Source organism: Coregonus clupeaformis, chromosome 3 (genome assembly GCF_020615455.1).
Source record: "Coregonus clupeaformis isolate EN_2021a chromosome 3, ASM2061545v1, whole genome shotgun sequence".
Lineage (NCBI taxonomy): Eukaryota > Metazoa > Chordata > Actinopteri > Salmoniformes > Salmonidae > Coregonus > Coregonus clupeaformis.
In genome coordinates, this window is record NC_059194.1 from 24,913,159 (window position 1) to 24,920,956 (window position 7,798).

Below are 7,798 nucleotides of genomic sequence, written 5' to 3' on the forward strand. Positions count from 1 at the left end.
ATTCCAAGAGTGTACAAAGCTGTCATCAAGGCAAAGGGTGGCTACTTTGAAGAATCTAAAATCTAAAATATTTTGATTTGTTTAACACGTTTTTGGTTACTACATGATTCCATATGTGTTATTTCATAGTTTGATGTCTTCACTATTATTCTACAATGTAGAAAATAGTAAAAATAAAGAAAAACCATTGAATGAGTAGGTGTGTCCAAACTTTTGACTGGTACTGTATGTGTTCGTGAGAGTCTCACCTTTACGCAGAGGGGTCATATTAGTGTGTAGCCCAAACAGTTCGGACGCTACAGACAGAAGTTGGCAGATCGGCTGTACCGACTTCAGAGGAGTCCCAAGACACTTGTGGGGTTCGTAGAGCAAAATGGAGAACACCATTGTGTTCGTGAGAGTCTCATCTTTCCATAGAGAGGTAATAGTTTGTAGGCTAACCGTTCGGACGCTACAGACGATTTTGTGTGAAGACCGATTTTCGGGATGTCTCATGGTCTGACAAACACCGCTCTAGCTCTGTCATCTTTCACCGTAGATCCGGAAGTGTTACATAGGCAGATGTTGTAGATTGAGACACATCCAATGGCTTAAACTGACATATTTTTGTATTATGCTAATCAGGTTTCCACGGGGGTACGGACATCGACCTTAGGGGGTTTTATTAGACTGGTTTTACGCACAACAACTTTCTATCCAAGCTGGGAGAGAGCGGAAGGTCGGCTCATATCATGTAGGTTCAGGTAGCCTATACAGGACAGTTGTATATGATACAAAATCTATTGGTAGCTGATTAATACGCTGTTGCTTCAACAATACATTTTACAATCTGCAATGTTTGAATTTTCAACTTGAATTACTGAACCATTAATGACATTATTGCCGCCAGCCAGCAGTCTAAATGGCAGCCTGGTGACACCATGTATAGCTTCGTGAAATGTTAGGCTTAACATGAGAAAATTATGATCAAATAGTTCTACCAATAAATATTTATCCATTAGCTAAAGCAAAGCTATAGGCTACATGCCCTGGCACCACAGAAAGCCTATCATCGATTCGATAGGCAGCCGCATAGACAGGAAGCAATTTCATCACCATGGACAGCAATCGGTAGTCTATACTTTGTGAGTGGCTGTCTGGCTGACGCATTCTATTTTTTATTTTATATTAGGGGGGAGCGGAACTCCGACCTTGCGGGCGTCCAGAGAAGAATGTGTGTGTGTGACGTTGGTGACCTTTGTACCTGAGAAATGGCAGGGTTCTCTAAAAGTTAGTTCAAGGGTCAATTACTGCTGAATAGGAACCATCCACAAAATTGTCTCATTAAATGTTTTTGTTTCACAACGAGAACCAATATGTTCCCAAAAACACCCTCCCACACCACACACACACACACACACACACACACAGCATGAGCTCATCTCTCTTTCTCTCTCTCTTTCTCACACACACACACAAAAACACACACACATGCAAACACACCCACACACAGTCTGCTTGGTTTTCAATCAGCATGTCTCTGAGAATCGCTGAAGGTTGTTTTTCACATCACTCACTTCCCCTTTCTCTCATTCTCTCTCTTCTTTTTTGATTTGCCCTCTCTCCCCTCCCAATTAGATTGTGAGCCAGTCGAGGCAATCTGCTCTCTCTCGTAAATAAGCACTCATTAGGGGGCCTTAATGAACTGATCAAGTTAAATGAGTTGGAAACTCAGAGGGAGAAACAGCACACACCTGAAACGGAGAGGAGTGTGATTGTCTGTGTGTGTGTGTGTGTGTGTGTGTGTGCGCGCGCGTGCACAGGACACTGACCAATATAAAAGCACGCCATCTGATTATAAAAGTCAAGGCCCACGTTTCAAAACAACGTATTCTTGACTAATTCAAATTCAAATATTTGAACTTCCATTTGCAGAGCGCCTCGATCTATCTCAACACGGTCTGCTGAGAGAGAGGGGTGGAGAGGATGAGAGACAGAGGATGGGACGGGGAGAGAGAGAAGGAGAGAGACAAAGAGCAAGAGGGTGTAAGAGAGAGGGAGAGAGAGAGGGATGGGGATGAGGAGAGAGGGGGAAGAGGAAAGGGGAGAGAGTGAGAGAGAGAGAGAGAGAGAGAGAGAGAGAGAGAGAGAGAGAGAGAGAGAGAGGGGGGGGTTGAGGAAAAGAGAGGAATGGGAGAGGCAGAATCACTCACACTCAAACCTTTGGATTCACACTTATAGAATCTTCTGTGGCACAACTACATTTCAATGTTTCACATAAAAGGAAAGCAGCCCTAACAGTCACAGCATGAAGGTGTTGGAGTAAAACACTGGAACTTCAGTCAAGGGCAGTTGGCTGGCTTGTCAAGGTCATAGAGAGAAGAGGAGACTTCAAATAAATGGAAATCTGTTACTGTGTCAGCTATTCATATTTGTGAGGGAGCTTTGTTATACTACTGGTTGTACTGAAAACATTCAATGGCCTCTGTTATCAAAAGGATTTCTCCCTTATGTTTGACCAACAGTTATCACCAATAGACTGGGAAAGGCCACAGCCTCTTCAGAGTCCCTGTTCTAAAAAGCCATCTCTACTTATTGTAGTGGCATACATGTGCCAGACATAACTTCCACATCTCTGAGTGATGCTTTCAAATGAGAATCATCTTTTTGTTTTCCTGCAAACATGAAGAACTGAAATAAAACTTTTCTCCTATTTCCCGAATCGCTAACAGCAATTCCTATGCTAGTATCCATCTTTTTTTCCTTGTTTGATAAACAGCTACTTATCTAGAGGCAAGAGGAGAAAAGAGAGAGAGAAGGATCAAAGAGAATGACACACCTAGTCACACATGCATAGACAAACACAGAGAGAGAGAGAGAGAGAGAGAGAGAGAGAGAGAGAGAGAGAGAGAGAGAGAGAGAGAGAGAGAGAGAGAGAGAGAGAGAGAGAGAGAGACTCACACAGCACTTCTGAAACAAGAGCAAATCTGAAGGTTCATATTCCATTAAGTCTTATTACAAAGTTCTGGCATCTGTTCTGCAACCCACTACAATCTGTAAGCCATTACCACCCTCTAAAAATAACCAACTTAACACATGCCAGAGCAGAGCCAGCCAGGGACATTTTAATAAACTTCATGTAACTGAGGTAACAATCAAATTTAATGGGCCAGCAACACAACTCAAGTAGTTGCCTCACAACACAGTTTGCATAAAGGGATGACAATGAAACCCAATAACAGAAGAATACATTATTTATTTTACATATTTAATTCATAACACTGAATGTGTTTATATGCTATTTCCTTTCCCTGAACGGAGAGAGAGGATACAGAGAGAGGCAGGGAGGAGAGAGAGAGGATACAGAGAGAGGCAGGGAGGAGAGAGAGAGATGATACAGAGAGAGGCAGGGAGGAGAGAGAGAGGATACAGAAAGAGGCAGGGAGGAGGAGAGAGAGAGGATACAGAGAGAGGCGGGGAGGAGAGAGAGAGGATACAGAGAGGCAGGGAGGAGAGAGAGAGATGATACAGAGAGAGGCAGGGAGGAGAGAGAGAGGATACAGAGAGAGGCGGGGAGGAGAAAGAGAGAGATGATACAGAGAGAGGCAGGGAGGAGGAGAGGAAGGGAGAGAGGGAGGGTACTCTAGAAAGAAAGGCTGGAGGATAAAAGTGAGTTGGAGATGATTGCAAGACAAGAAGTGGTTAGTTTACAGTAATATATAAGCAGCCTGGAGCAATGGCGTATCTGCTACTCTTCCTGTAAACCTAGAAGATTATCTATTCATGTTCTTCTTGGGGAACAAAATTCAGTTATAATGTTAATTGATAAATAGCCTACTCAGGCTGCAGGTAAAACAGAGTGTGTGTATGCATGCATCAGAGGAGGCTGGTGGGAGGAGCTATAGGAGGACGGGCTCATTGTAATGGCTGGAATGGAATAAATAGAACGGTGTCAAACATTTGGAAACCACATGTTTAACTCTGTTCCATTAATTCCATTCCAGCCATTACAATGAGCCCATCCTCCTATAGCTCCTCCCACCAGCCTCCTCTGGCATGCATGTGTAATGTGTGTGTGCATATGCGTAAGTGCATGCATTATGTGTGAGTACATGTGTATTCAGTCCTTTCTCATTAGCCCATGTAATGGAGGCTGTTGTATGAAAAGCGTACTCTACTGGTTAACTTTCAACGACCCTGAATACAAAACAGAGGACAGCCAGAGCCCACAGGACACTGACTCATAGTACCGTACTAATCACAGACAAGGAGATAGATGAGGGAGAGAAGGAGGAAATATGGGCTGGGATCCTGGTCTGCGATAAGAGAGATGTTTGTATTCTGTATATGTAGGTTTGGTTGTGTGTGTGTGTGTGTGTGTGCGTGCGTGCGTGCGTTCGTGAAATTGTTTGAGTGTCATTGCCTCAGAAAGCATAAAACTAAATCATTTTCAAAGATTTGCTGTTTCCATTTAGTTTCATCAAATATTCTCCCTGCGTGCTGGAGAATTGTGAACTGCCATGGTGCAATGGTCTAAGCAGCACGCTCTGGTTCTGAGCATCATGACCGCTGAGGAAGGCATATATCGACGTCCTCAGAACCTTCTCAAATGTCAGAAATCTGCGTGTGACCAGGCTGTTCATTCACCTTTCACACCAATACACGCACATACATATACTCTGACATATTAATTCTCCCCTTTGAATACACTAATTGAGCTGTCTCTCACACCTTTTCACCACTCACCTCCACTGCACGTACACGCACACACACACACACACAACAAACACACATGTATTGAAACATACACTCTTCAAAGCTAATCTCCTCCAGCATAGATTTTTTCCAATTTTTTCCTCCTGTCCTCTCAGCATCAGAGGAGGAGAACAGGGACCATGTTCAGAGGGAGAGAGAAAGAGGGGGGGGAGAAAGAGAGAGATAGAAGGAGAAAGAGAGAGGGAAGGAGAGGTGCAGGATGAAGGGTTGATGGGTTGGGTCGTGTTAGCACCTGCACACACTCAGTGAAAAATCGATCAATCACAGAGAGGGGAGGAAGAGGAAAATAGGAATGAGAGGAAAAGAGAGAGGAGGTGGAAACACACACAAAGATCAAAGTTATCCCCTGTGGATTCTGCCTGAGCTTTCAGAGCGCTCGACCCTTTTGATTTAGATGTCAAGCGGAAAGACGTCAAACTCATCAAAAAACTGTTGGTTGTGAGTGTATGTACGAGGAGCTGAGTCTGTCCTGGAAGGAGCCTCTGTAGCCTCCAGCCTTCAGCTACAACACAACATGTCATCTTCCTTTCAGACGCCTCTGCGTTAAGAACTTCTCCTCCACCAGAGAAGAACGGCAGGAAAAGAGAAATGTCCAAATGTAGAGAGAGAGGCAAAGAGAGGCGATAGCAGGAGCCGAGAGTGCATCTGTGTTGTGTTCCAAAAAGCTTTCTTGAATTCAGAAAGTGTCCCCCTGCGACCTTGGCAGCCCACTCTTGTCTCGTCAGGCCACACCACAGCTCAACAGGAGATGGGAGTAGGCACCCATGGCTGCTTTCTGTTTTTGAATATTTTCTTCTCTTTTCTGCTCCCTCAGGCAACATCCTCACTCAGCCAACACCTCCGCTACACAGGGAGAATTAATCAATGCAGGCAATGTCTAACAGCGGAGAGAAAAATAATCGATAGTCTCACAGTACAATCCTGTGTCTGTCTGTATGTATGCCCTAGCTATCTGTGTGTCTGTTAGGAGAGCTGCTTCAGGGCATCACTTTTATTACTGTTTATATGTTCAGATTGAATTGAGTTTATTCCATATCTATGCCACTGTGTGTGCTCCAACATGATGAACAGATGACTCACAGTGTCTGATCTCTCTCTGGATATCAGACGTCTTCAGAACGATGAGTTAGTAATACAGGGAATTATAGAAAGTTCAACAGGTCAGAGAGAGAGAGAGAGAAAGAGTGAGAGAGAGAGAGAGAGAGAGAGAGAGAGAGAGAGAGAGAGAGAGAGAGAGAGAGAGAGAGAGAGAGAGAGAGAGAGAGAGAGAGAGAGAGAGAGAGAGAGAGAGAGAGAGAGAGAGAGAGAGAGAGAGAGAGAGAGAGAGAGAGAGAGAGAGAGAGAGAGAGAGAGAGAGACAAATGACCATTGTGCCACAGACACAGCTTCAGTCCTGGAACTACATATCAGATGTGTGTTCATGTACGTGTCAATTCAACACTACACGTATCAAGACTTTAGGCCTATTATGTAATTTGACATAGAGCATACCATATGGTATATTTATGTAGAAAACACCAATTTCTGGTGTGGCACTTGATAATGGAACAGTGTTTTCTGTTTTTCTGAGCACTTGTCAGAATGGCAGTCAAATGTGGGGTTGGAGCGCCACCCAGTGCTGAGTACAGATATAACCTGTATAATCTCTCAAAACTGCACATAATCTGCAGCACACACACACCACGCTCAATCATCTGTAATAGATCAAATATCAAAATTGACACCTAAATTATCCAGTCTAGCAGTTTTAAATGTGATTCGTGATAGCTGTTCTCCGTGCAAATATAACCACCACTGAACACCAGCCAATCTACTTATATAGAGACGATAAGCTCTTGATTCAGTGGTTAGACGCTCAGTTCCTCTTTTTCATACAATTAGGCTAATGTTAGTAGCCTACATCAGTCAACCAAATCTCTAATAGTAATGTCAGATCACATTCAATGTGTATCAGTCTAAATGGGGAGCCCACTAAAACTCTACTTAAATGACTGAGGGCCCTGTTATGGTTAATGCACCAGAAGGTTAGTGTCAGACAGGGGGGCAAGTCAATGGCCATTGGCCATAACCTGCATATGCGCGCACACACACAATAAGCCATTTTTGCTTTATCAGCATGTCCAAGGCAATGGCTTGGAAAATCATGAGGAAATGCTCTTATGTTAAGTAGGCTAGTACGGGTCATTCATAAACCACTCACTAGAAGCCAAGGTCAAAAACTCTCACTCTGTTCACCATACTGACACTGCCTAACATTTGATGTTAGTTGTTGTCATTTATCAAGCTAAATCTTTCTCTTGTTGAATCGTGTGTTAGGTAGCTACTCTATGCTTGTGTGTCTGGTTCTGTACCTATGTGCACAAACTCTTCATGAAGATAAATGAGCTCCTTGAGTCTCTCTCTCCCACCCCTCCTCGACAGTCTTATTTTTCCTCATGTTTCCCAAGATCTAAAAGCTCTTTTGGGACAGATGAAGAGAAATGAATGCATGTTTCTCATGTCAGACCGACGAGTAATAATTAGCGCAGAGTGGCTGAACCATAATCTCTCTTTTCAAAGGAAACACATTCATCAAACACCTAACACACATTTTACGGGTAGCAGGTTTCTCTGCTGGAGCCAGTGCTGTGGAGCATGCTCGTTAGGGTAAGGATCTGCTGTATGCCCTCTAAGTCCTCCTGTTCTCCTGCTCAGCACAGCAGCAATCCCTCCCAGACAGGCTTCAAAAAGACACTAATTACAGAAAGCTCTGCTCAGGTACTGTAAGCTGTTAGCATGCTGAGGGGAGCGGAACTCTGCCTGCTCATCCTGTGATGAGGGAAGGGAAGGTGAGACCAAGGTATAAATCTCACTTACAAGTTGTTCTCGTTTTAGCTAGTTCCCTCCCTAAATCAGTGGGAAAGAATGGAAGAGAGTTTCCAGGAGAAAGAGAGGAGGTAGAAGTGAAAGAGAGGAGACCCACTGAGCGAAAACTGGTTGAATCAAAGTTGTTTCCACGTCATTTCAACAACAAACTTAAATGTGATGACATTGAATCAACGTG